The 12753-nt window shown below is 41.1% G+C and overlaps 1 long non-coding RNA gene and 1 pseudogene across 1 annotated transcript; one reads left to right on the top strand and one right to left on the bottom strand.

Moving 5' to 3' along the window:
* The window catches only part of LOC125062089, a 302676-nt pseudogene that overhangs the window by 63268 nt on the left and 226655 nt on the right, over positions 1-12753 (bottom strand).
* LOC125062090 lies at positions 4536-8273 on the top strand. The gene is made up of 3 exons (XR_007119174.1): positions 4536-4986; positions 5061-5266; positions 8219-8273. It is a non-coding gene; the product is annotated as an uncharacterized LOC125062090 (long non-coding RNA).

Raw genomic sequence — 12753 nt, 5'->3', positions numbered from 1 at the left:
TGAAAATGAGAGACATATGGAAGAATTTGGAGTATAATGTCAGAGGTCGTGTACTACTATTAAAAATAACATAAACTTACTGTTATCCGGAATATGTAGTACTCGAATAGAGGACTTAATTTTATTTATGGTAACTTTAATTTATTTTTTAATATGGCAACATAGTTTTCTATTGCAGTAGTCGTGACAGTACTATCCATGCACTTACCTAAAGTATAAAGTGTGAAACGAGAGCAAGATTTTTCTTGACATATTTCAAAGTTTTGATACTAGATAAAATATCGTCGTCGCACGTGCCGTTAATATCGTGGTAAATCGTCTGTTCGTTAACTCAAAGGATTATTCAGTGTTAATGAACTGCCTTTGAAAGCTCGCCGTCGATTTGAGTAATTACAGAGACACTTAAATCGGTTTTAAACAGTAGTTAAAAAGATTGACGTGTTTATCCGGTCTGGAGTTTTTGTATTTACGCTAAATATTTTTGTGTATTGACATAGTCTTACATAAGTACTAAAAATACTACGCTAGAAAGCACAAATATGCATGTTTCAATTATAAATAGAATATAACAACAACTTGTGTTACTTATTATCCAAAGATTGATGTGAACATATTTTTTTTTATATTTATAAAGCAGATTTTATTTTAAATTAATAAAAGTATCTCTGGTATAATATTGGAATACTTACATTCATTATATTTGTATGTAATATATAAAATAATGATTATATCTTGAATTGAAAATCATAAATAAATAAAAAAAATCAGTGGCACTTCAACCTGTTTAGGTCTAGGCCTCAGATTTCTGTATCTGTTTCATGATCATTGGGCAAGTAACACGTAGGTGATCAGCCTCCTGTACATAGCACACCGTTGACTTTTTGTGACTAAGGCAAGCCAGTTTTCTCACGATGTTTTCCTTCACCGTTAGAGCAAATGTTAAACGCGCACATAGAAAGAAAGTCTATTGGTGCACAGCCGGGGATCGAACATACGACCTCAGGGATAAGAGTCGCAAGCTGAAGCCACTAGGCCAACTAGACCACTACAGCAACTCTTTTGATTAAATATTAATAAGTCCCGTTAACCTTGAATTCAAGGATTTAGAGCAAACAAATTTCTCAAGACATCACACATGTTATTCATAGCACACATCGACAGTACAGTACCTCTGTATTCGGATTACGTATCACAAAGAGATTTCTTAGAAAGTAACTTGATATATGAACCGTGGAGTCATGTACGATATCTACATCCGTTAATACTTGATGAACGAAAAAAAGGCATTCAGAGTACAGTACTACTTGTTATGATCTTGGATCATCATTCATTAGGTTTCCCATCATGGGTTCCACGCCCCACGGGGGGCATTTGATAGTAAAAGGGTAGTTAAAAAAATAGTTAAATTTGAATTTCAGCTTTTTATACTGTATAGTTTACAATTTACTAGTAATTTATTTCTAAAGCCTATCATTTAAGTTTCTTAAGTGAACAATTTTGAACATAAATGAAAAAAGGGGGACATTTTGAATCGAAAAATAGTTTGTTTATTTCTTTCTAAGCAATTTTTTTCGTTTAGCTACTTATTAATTATGACGCACTAATTAACTTTTACATATTAATAATACTATTTTAATTACTTTTTTTAATATTTTAGTTTAGTTTTAGTTAGAATTTTAAGCGTTAGTCGTCTCGGACACACGAACATAGTGTCTAATCATTATAAAACACTAAGACTTATTGAACATGACCTTAGTTCAAGCTATTCACTAGTATTGTATAAAATTAAATCAACATAATATTACTTATTAGCCATAATTATTGTATAGGCTAGATTGTAATGCAAGTAAAGACGCACTCTTTTTTGTGAACTTTATAATTATTTAAAAAAAAAAGTTGCCTAATAACTTATGTAACCTGTTTTTATATGTAACGAAACAAAGAAATATATCAAATCTAATTATACCCATACAGTTGAGAATTGCACACTATATGGCTAAGAAAACACTGCGTTTATAATAGGACAGATATAATTTGGTCAAACCAAAAGCACCCCAATTACCAATGTTTAACAATGGTGGCTACAAGTAGGTGGTTAACTGTTTGAAGTACCATACAGCGTACAGCCCCCGACCTTGGCTGAATGCAACTGCCATAATTATTGTTACAATTTGTATGCCTTTTCATTTGTGTTCTTTAATAAGCCCAGTTTTCTTATCTTTGGTTTTATTTTTTGGAACGCAAGATTTATTGTTAGCTACGATTGAATCTATAAAATATGAAAAATTCAATTAAATCTTGAGCTTACAATAATTTTCAATGAAACACTGTGTTTGAGTTATGACAACCGACGGTTAAAAACGTATTCGATTAGACAATCGGAAGTCTTACCCAGACAAGTTTTTACCCAGACAGGGGGGGGTATGGGTCTATGCTTCTACGGTTCCCAGTACGACATGCTTGCATGGTAGCATAGGTGCAAACCCACCCTACCACATCCTTCTGATGGATAGGGAGGCGTGGCTTTTGGGGGTAGCGCAAGTCGCTATGATCCCCTCAAAGCAAGTTTGGTGGACTAGCCTTCTCGAGGTTGCCGACCCTGTTCTTGGTCTAATACCCTATGTATTAGACGTAACTAAAACCGCCAAGCGAACTATTGCAGGGATGGAGAGGTCATGTCCTTGCGAGTTCATCGTCCAAACAGGAAGGACGGTGGACAGTAAATGACCTCCCGCGTGTTTGTGCCGTGCGCGGGGACCCGTACGGGAGGATGAAGGAATCCTGGGGGTTGAGTGGAGTAGTGCGCCGGAACAGTTGTGCGCTGCACACAACACACCTCTTTGGTCTGGATTTCTCCTCACACGGGAGGCCGGGGTTAAGCTAACCACGGTCAACCGGCTGTGGCATCCCATAAGCGGGCTGCCGAGCGAGAGTCGGGATGTGGGGGGGGGGCCGTCGGCGCGGTACGGGACTCGGGGTGAGTTGCGTCATAGTCTCGTGGCGTGAACAGCTCCGTACTTCCTTGCTGCGTGCAGATGCGTCTGCCTCCCTACCTGCCGGCTCTATACCGGAGGAGTAGCTCTGACGTCGCTTGCTGAGCAAGGGACGTCCCCGACGTGAGGGCTCCGTGGCGGGTGGAGAGCTCCAAAGGTGAATTCAAACCATATCACCTCATGGATAAAGAGGCAAACAAACTTAACAGAACAAACACTAACACCAACAAATCCAGGGTTGCGTCTTTGGACGTGTCGCGGTGCAAGTCACCAGTGGCGCGTTACTCTGATGCCCCTGTCACACACATGGATGCACCCTCACGGGCAGCGTCCGGGACCCCAAAGGAGAGGGCAGCGGCTGGGGTTGCACCAATCCGGGCTGCACTCCGGCCCGTGCCCAATCCGATGGAATCCCTTATACAACCGCATAAGGATGTGACCACTGCTGCGGCCAGGTTGGCTGCGTCGGTCGAGCCAAAGATGGCAACCCCGGACGATGATACAGCACTGTCTGCGTCTGAAGGGGGGGCTTCCGCGGCAAGAGCGATGCGGCAGACCGAGGCTGCGACGGTGGGCACGTCCAGTGCAATAACCACGACCATGGATATGTCGGCCCTGAAGACCGCAATTCAGGAGCCGACTTTCAAAATGGTCGTAAGCAACTCCAAAAGGCGACGGCACAGGAGAGCCATAAGGGCGCCGGAACAGCAGAAGCTGGTCACCGGCGCTCCGAGGCCACCTGTGAAACCTGGAACTGCCCCCGCTGTAACCACAGTTGAGAGAGGCGGGAAAAGGACACCGAAGCCTAAAAGATCCACTGCTGCGCCCGTGCCTAGCTGCTCTGGGTGCGGCAAGGGACTTAAGAGTTCCAAAACCAACCAAGCCACGAAGGGCCAGAAGCGCGACCGGCCAGAGGAAACCGTAACACCGACTGGGGAAAGTAAAAGGGTCAAACCCAACAAGCCTCAGACGGTGGCAGGGACCTCGGCCAGTTACGCGGAAGCGGCAGCGTCATACAAAACTAACGAGCTTTGTGTTGCCGTGATGACTGAGCCCTTCGTGGATATGACACAAGAACAGGCGGATAACATCCGCCTACAAATCGAGGGTAAAATTCAAGACGAGCTCCTGGCGGATCTTGATGCTACCCTAACTACCGAGCCCAACGACATCAGGTTCCGGGGTAAGGCCCATTTCTCGGATGGTGTCCTCAAAACTTGGTGCGAGGACACTTACACTCTGGGTTGGCTGACCGGGACTTGTGATGTCATCACAAATCCAGTACCTGACACCAGGCTGGTGGTTCGGCCTCAATCGGCGATTCCGAATAGGATTCCGTGTCTGCTACATGTACCAGACTACAGTGGCAACACGGAAACACTGAGGAAACTGATCACGAGGCAAAACCGCCACCTCAACATCAGATCATGGACCCTGACACACGAACGAAGAACTCAGGACCCGACAGGCGTGTCCCTCTTCTTTCGTGTGCCAGAGTTTGAGATCCCTAAAATCAAAGAGCGTAATCGGCGTCTGTACTACCTGATGGGGAACATCTATATCCGCATCCTGGATAGAGATGAACCCTCGCAGGTGGCCAACGCCCCACCAACAACTACCAGCACATCGGGGGTGGCGTCGTCGGGGTCGGGGCCGTCCACGTCTCTGACGGGGGCGGCTTCGGTCACCGGGACACACGCCCCTATGGAGGTAGCTACACATCCACCGTCACCGGTGCAACTAACTTCGGATGATGAGTTGTTTCAGGAGACCGGGGGGAGTGAATTCAGCGACAGCTGTCTGCGCTCCTCCCCATCGCCGAACTGACCTCATCCAGGCTAACCTCCAGCACAGTCAGACAGCGTCGGCTTCCCTACGCAGACTGCTGGAGACCAATCCGAAGACCATCGCCGCGATCCAAGAGCCGTGGATCAGGAATGGCAAGATATGTGGCCTGGGCAGCACCGGTGGTAAACTTTTACTGGATACCTCCGTAAGTAACCCTAGAACTTGCATAATCTTGCCTAAACATGTACCAGCATTTCTAATAAACGAACTCTGTTCAAGGAACCTTACAGCTATTAGGTTACACAGAAACAATCAACCAGACGTCGTCCTGGCGTCCGCCTACTTACCAGGTGACGAGGACGTGCCCACTCCAGAACTCGGCCTTCTGGCTGACTACTGTGAGAGGGAGAAACTGGAGCTAATCATCGCGGCGGACTCCAATGCGCACCACACGTTATGGGGTAACGCTAGTACCAACACTCGAGGTGAGGACATGCTTAATTTTATACTTAGCAATAACCTTATCTTGGCAAACAATGGCTCAAAACCAACTTTTATCAACGCGCGTTCGCAAACTATTATTGATTTAACAATGGTAACTGCTGGTCTGTCAGATCACATACAGGACTGGCACGTATCCAACGAGTTATCATGCTCTGATCATAGGTGGATCCGCTTTGCAATCAAAGGGGAGCTACCTAAACCTCAACCTAGACGTATACCACGGAGAACCGATTTGGTAAAATTTCATAGACTTATCAGCTCTGAGGTAGACAAACTATCGATACCAACCACCATAAATATACAAGACATAGACAAACATGTAAACAACCTAACGTCCCTACTCCTGACAAGCTATGAACGGTCGTGTCCCCTTACCATACCAAGATGGGGAGGGAGACATAACTGGTGGTGCCCCGAACTGGAGAGACACCGACGGAAGGTCAGGAAGCTGTTCAATAGAGCAGTGAACACACGGTTACCCACCGACTGGGACAAGTACACGGTCGCGAGAAGGCGATTCAAAAAACTTTTACGTACTAGGAAGCTGGAGTGTTGGAGACACTTCTGCACCAGTATTGAAACCAACAACCAGGCAACCAGGGTGAAATCATGCCTCTCCAGAGAGCCCAATCACTCGATCGGTTGTCTTAAAAAACCTGACAATTCATTTACAAAAACTGATTCAGAAACATGTGAACTACTACTGGCAACACACTTTCCGGGTTGCATAATTGCCAACGAACAGGCTTGGCAACCATACTCAGAGAGAGCCACCGACAGCTCAGACTGGCAAGTAGCTCATAAAATAATCACTAATGAAAAAGTAACGTGGGCAATCAACTCCTTCCTTCCATTCAAAGCGGCTGGTTTGGACGGCATCTTCCCAGGCCTACTAAGATGGAGTGGGAACTTAATAGTAGACTATCTTGTCTCTGTCTTCCGAGCCTGTATAGCCCACCGATACATACCCTTGAAATGGAGAGAAGTAAAAATCATATTCATCCCAAAACCAGGTAAAGAGGACTATACCCAAGCGAAGTCCTTCAGGCCTATTAGCCTTACTTCATTTTTCTTAAAAACGATGGAGAGGCTAGGAGACCTGGAGATACGCAGCCGGGTATCGCTATCCAAATTCCTACACCCTAATCAACATGCCTACAGTTCGGGCAAATCAACGGACTCATCACTCCACAGCGTCGTGTCTCGCATTGGCAACTCCCTGAAGTTAAAGCAGTCAACCCTTGGTGCATTCATTGACATCGAAGGTGCTTTTGACAAAACAAACTTCACGAGTATAACCAGAGCACTAAGGTCATGTGGAGTACCATCTACCCTTATAGAATGGGTAAACAACATGCTAAAACAACGAGCTATACAGTTCACGGTAAACTCCACAACACGAGGCATTGTCAGCAGAGGATGTCCGCAGGGAGGTGTTCTATCGCCGTTACTGTGGAACCTTGTGGTTAATGAACTAATTACAAAACTCAACGCTGACAATCTCTTCACTGTGGGATATGCTGATGACATAGCAATCTTGATATCTGGGAACTTTGAAAGCACCTTATGTGACCTCATGAGACGAGCTTTCAAAGTGATTGAGAGATGGTGCAATGAGCACGAGTTATCTGTCAACCCATCAAAAACAGAACTAATACTTTTTACCAACCGAAGAGTTCTTGGACCGTACAAACTTCCGAAACTCTTCAACACTGAACTCATTCTCAAGAATGAAATCAAGTACCTAGGTGTGATTTTGGACAGTAAACTGCTCTGGAACAAACATCTAGAACACAAACTAAACAAAGCAACGATCGCCTTTTATCAATGCAAAAAGATGCTAGGCGTGAAATGGGGCCTATCGCCTAAGATAACATTATGGATATACACTGCCATAATTAGGCCAATGCTTGCCTATGGAGCCCTTGTTTGGTGGCCCAGAACAGAACTTCAAACGGCAATTACCAAACTCGGACGCTTCCAGAGGCTTGCTTTGTCCGCTGCTAGCGGTTGCATGAAAACAACACCAACCGCAGCAATGGAGATGGCCCTGCAGATCTTACCCCTGGACCTACACATACAGCAGGAGGCAGCCCTGGCTGCTATCAGGCTTATGGTACTGGATCTATGGGGAAAAAATCACTACAGTACACACACAGCGATTCTCAACAGGGCAACAGAGTATCAACCTCTTATTGCTGCGCCCTGTGATAGAATCACTAACCAATTAATATTTAACAGGAAATATCAAATACAACTGAGAGAAGAGGAACATGACCGGTCGACCGTGAATGAGCTACGTATATATACAGATGGATCCAAAACAGGGTCTGGCTCAGGCGCTGGCATATTCTCTCTTGATCTCAACATCAACATACACCTCCCCTTGGGCACACAGAGCACGATCTTTCAATGTCAATGTGTCGCCTTAACCGAAGCAGCCAGAGCCGTGCAGCGGCTAGGGATTAATGACTTTTGCATTAAATTCGTATCCGACAGTGCATCCGTGCTGATGGCGCTCGGAAACAAAAAAACCAACAGCAAGCTAATACTGGAGTGTCATGAAGCACTGGAGGCTATAACCCGAACCAATAGGGTTACCTTACAGTGGATAAAGGGACACAGTGGATCTCTCGGCAATGATGCTGCGGACGAGCTTGCGAGAAGAGGCTCCGGAATGATGCCTGCTGGCCCGTATCCGCTCCTTCCTTTGCCCTTCTCGCTGGTGCGAACCTGGATCCGCCAGAGATCCGCTGAACTCCAGCAACAACGATGGTCGCATGGTGCGGCCTGCAGACAGTCCAAAGTGGCTCTGCCAGCAGTAAACCCGCAACTGACAAAGCGACTACTTAACTTAAATAGAACCAACCTTAAAATAATGATAGGGACAATAACGGGTCATTGCCTCCTAAATAAACATCTTTTTATCCTAGGCGCGACAGACAGCCCCCTGTGCAGAGGCTGTTTCAGCGCAGAAGAAACAGTCACCCACGTAGTCCTGGAATGCGAGGCTGTGGCTAATCAACGTGAAAAAATCCTCGGAACGGTGAGGTCGCTCCGGGAAGCCTGTGAAGTGCCCAGGAGACTTCTGTGCTTCTGGAAGGAGCTAGGCTGGCTAAATTAGCCAGGACTCGTACGCACAACGGACCAACCACGAGTCTAATTGCGGAAAAAGGAGTCCTTCTACCCTAACCCTAACCCCCCTACCCAGACAAGTTTACGTGCGTATGCAAAATTCTATGGGCACAAAACTTCAAAAGACAAATATTTGACACATCATTTCGCTAAATCTATCTCTGAATCTGGAAAGAATTTTTTACAGTATTTTAGAAAACAAAATCAAACTAAAAAGAAAACATGATTGTTTTAAAATAAATTAAATATATAATTTCAGCTTTTATAAGTAACGTAACATTACATGCCTGAAATATATATCATATCTTTTCTGGTGACAGTAAAGGCCATTTAATTACCTTATCTCGGCCAATTATCTGCCAATATATAAACGAATATATATTATATTTTTTCATAATTAAGAAATAAACATTGCCTTTGTTACTCTAGCATCTCAATGGCGAAATAATTGTCGAAATAGAGTTTATTTATTAAATAAACGTATGTCCTCTTTATAATATCATTTTGAATACAATCAAGTATACAGTATTTACAATTTTCTTAACCTATAAAGTAATAATACAAATTATTAAAAATTATTTTTAAAAAATCTCAATAAAATTTAAAAATTTTGGTCCCTCTGGCAGAGTACCTTTTGACACTGGCAGCATTTCCTCGCTCTATTGCGATACTTATTCGTTGAGCCAGGAAAGTGCCAGCTCTGTGGTCACCGGTACTATCTACCAGGCGTAAACTTAAATCTTTTAGCACTTGAACTTGCACTTGAACCCCACGGCCCAATAGTCTCTACTCCAAAGGGAACAAAATCGAAGTTGGTGGAAAGACTCTTATATTTGTGCCGTTTATTATTTACGCCCGCTCTGCGGCCGCCCTAGCTTTTTTGCTTGTCCGAAGGAGGTAAGACGGGGCATACGTGTCCACACAAGTAGCATCCCATACTAAAGCCCGTCCCATTTTCCAAGGGATCAACGACATTTTGAATACATATAAAAAGTTACATCTATGTCCATGACACAAATGACGTTTATAATCTACATTTGCATTCGCCACTAGCGACTAAAATTCCAGCACAACGTATACAATAAATTTTCCTTACCTATTTACGTGCATTTAGCAAAGGCGTTAACCGATATCTATCCCTCACGTTTTAACTATGAACAGTATGAACAATCGCAACGCGTACAGAATTTAAACTAGCCTTACTCACGATAATTTTTAACGTCGGTGAGGCATAGGAAACGCGAAATGAGGTCAGAGGATTTGCAGTAATAAATATTATATTTAAATTTTCAACGTGTTCCAATTTCAAATACGTTACTTATTGGTTCAAAAATCGGCTTGAACTTTTAATATTATTCCCGGTTGGAAATTCCGGGTTTTTTCATTTCTAAGAGAAAGGTTTACATATTTGATTTCCATATGTGAAAAATGAATTGGATTTTGACATATAAGAACCATAGTTCGCGCCTAGTTGCGTTTCTGAATCTTACCCTTACTTCAAAGACAGGATAGATAATTCGACGGCTCCGGAGAACAAAATGATAGCCGCTATTATCATAGTTTTATTATTATTGCAAATTTGAGATCCTGAGGTGCTAATACATCTGACCATTTTTTTTCAGATTTTTCTTTTGAAACGATAACATTGCTTTAGCAAAATATTTTTCATAATTACGCACAATATCAGCTTTTATCTTAATATTCTAGTAAATAATACCTACCGCGTCTATGACAAACGCACTTATTGAAGAAAATATGAAGAAAAAATTACATTGAGCCAGAGAGAAGACATTATGCAGCAGTATTATAAATTAGGAGATCATGAGCGGCAATGGCAACAGTTGAGAAGGTCAAAAGAATCAAGTTAGATCGAAAGAATAATCGCACCCAAACAGTCAAATACTATTTTGATTTTTTAGAAAGAGAAAGTTCAAGTATGTAGGACCTTTTTTGCAAGCACTTTGTGTATATCAAATCAGACAGTTCATACGGCACTGACTGGTCATGGCCAGAGTGAGGGCGATTCGATGCATTCTACTATACATAGAACGTAAGCTGAAAAACCAAGTTGTGTATCTTCTTCTGTATCTATTCTTCTCCAGATCAAATGAACGCAATAATTACCCTGTGCCAAAGTAAATGGCAAGAAATACATTATTAAAGAAATGTTACAAAGTGACTTCTACGACATAATAATAATAATAATAATTTTATTCATCAGACAAATACAGTCCATTGATTGATTAGTGAGTTAGTAACAATAGTTTCTTAAGATTAGATTATTAAAAGAATTACTCGAGGACAAACACTGGGGTAAAGATGATGAAGGTAAGAAAATAAAGTGGTCTAAAATAATGGAAATCAATGTAACCAGTTCAGAACCATTCATCTTGCGGTTTAAATATGATTTTGACGCTGAGTATTCTAAGCTCAACGTGGAACGCCAACAGAGATCCAAACGGGGTGACACAGACATGCTTCCAATACACCCAATATTTAATGACAGTCCTGAATTAAAAATTGTATACACGGTGACTCTGCCGATACGTAAAGCCCTACATTCTGATCTCATAAGTCTTTGTAAAACAAATGACATACCAAGCTACTATCATGGTTTCTATGAATCTCTTAAATTTAATGATGAGGCAGAAGCACCAACTGATAACTGTGCTGATGAAGACTAATTTTTTTAAATATTGAGCAACTAATAAGAAGACTTTTTTTTAATTATAATATACTTTTGGATAGAAATTACTTAGATTTCGCTTATATTTTATTTGGAATATAAGGTTTTGTGATTTTGAATGTTTACTCGAAGATGCCACTTAATTATGAAGATTTGAGTATGGAGATAGATAGATTGATTATAGACTGATTTATTTAAGAGTGACTTTATGTTATGTTTGTTTGGTTATGTTTTGTTTTCTTGAAAAGTATTATTTTTGTCATCATCTTTGTTGGCTTTAAATGTTGGTCCCAAAATAAATAACAGTTGATTATAATTAAGTAGTTTAATTTAAATACGTCTAATTTACTCATATCGTAAATTCATTATGTGAATAATAACGCGAATAAGATGATAATATTAGATTATCGACATTGCTGGAGAGTTCATATATCGTAGAATAGCATGACAGGACTATATTATAATATTCGTATGAATGAAGTTTAATTGAGAAAAAAATGATAAGTGCATGTAAGCAACACTTGTTATTGTTAAATTTAGTCTAATGTTTTATTTCCTAAATATCTCAAGTTCAGTGGAATCTTTTAAAATTTCAACTGAGTATAGAGATAACACTAAAAATTAGCTATCATTTAAGCTAACTCCCAAGTTCCTACCTAGGACCCAAAAGAAGTAATCTTATTAAAACGGTTTTTTAATTTTCCTGTAAAGTTGTGATTTTGCATTTATTATTTTATTCTCCGGAGCCGGCGAATTGTATTGTTGCCGCATATGGGAAAGATTCCTTAAACTACCTTCTGATGTCTTGGTCAAATGGCGTTTATATGTATATTGGACACTAGCGGATGTGCACGATGTGTGCATAGTATTTTTGTATGTCTTACAATATCTAGTTACAATCGTTTCTTGGTCTTGGCCTCCTCCACAAACACACACACTCCACAGTTCGTAAAGATTTCCATCATTCGTAAATTTTGGACTAGAAAAATGCATAGAGTAAACTGAAGCAACTGTCATTTTTGGAGACTGATATTTGAATTTGGAATTTAAAATTCTTTTTTTATCCCATTGTTCTATTATTTCTGGCAATTCCGAAATTGAACAAAACGATATTTTTATCACAATTAATGATGAATAAAGGTTTTTATTATAACTTGTAAAGTTAATAAACAGAGTTAATGACTATGAAAACGTTTTTCATTTAAAAAGCTTATCTTTTATACTGGTACTAGAATAGAAAGCTTCAATGGCTTCGTAATTATGGTAATGAATTACTTGTACGAGGCCTATTGTTAAGCTTTAGTAAATGACCATTGCGAAATAACTGATGACTTTTCTAAGGTGAGCTTTCGTGACGAATTCTTTGGGCTTTTACTTCTGCTGTGCTTCATATCTAGCATAAATTTAACTACATACAATAATAAGGTATAGTAATGAGAAATGTTCTTTTGACATATTTGACAAATATAATAATTCCTATTTATACAGATACAAATGTACATATATATATATACTCTTATCGAATAACAAATTAGATTAGTCAATGATACGATGTATGCTTTGCAGACCGTAATTACGGGAAATTGCGGGTAGGCACAAAATGTCTACGTATCTGAGGTTAATCAGGTCTTGCAATGACGAGATTAC

This window comes from Pieris napi, chromosome W (genome assembly GCF_905475465.1).
Source record: "Pieris napi chromosome W, ilPieNapi1.2, whole genome shotgun sequence".
NCBI lineage: Eukaryota > Metazoa > Arthropoda > Insecta > Lepidoptera > Pieridae > Pieris > Pieris napi.
Note: the sequence above shows the minus strand (reverse complement) of the source record. Positions and strands in the feature narration are given on the sequence as shown.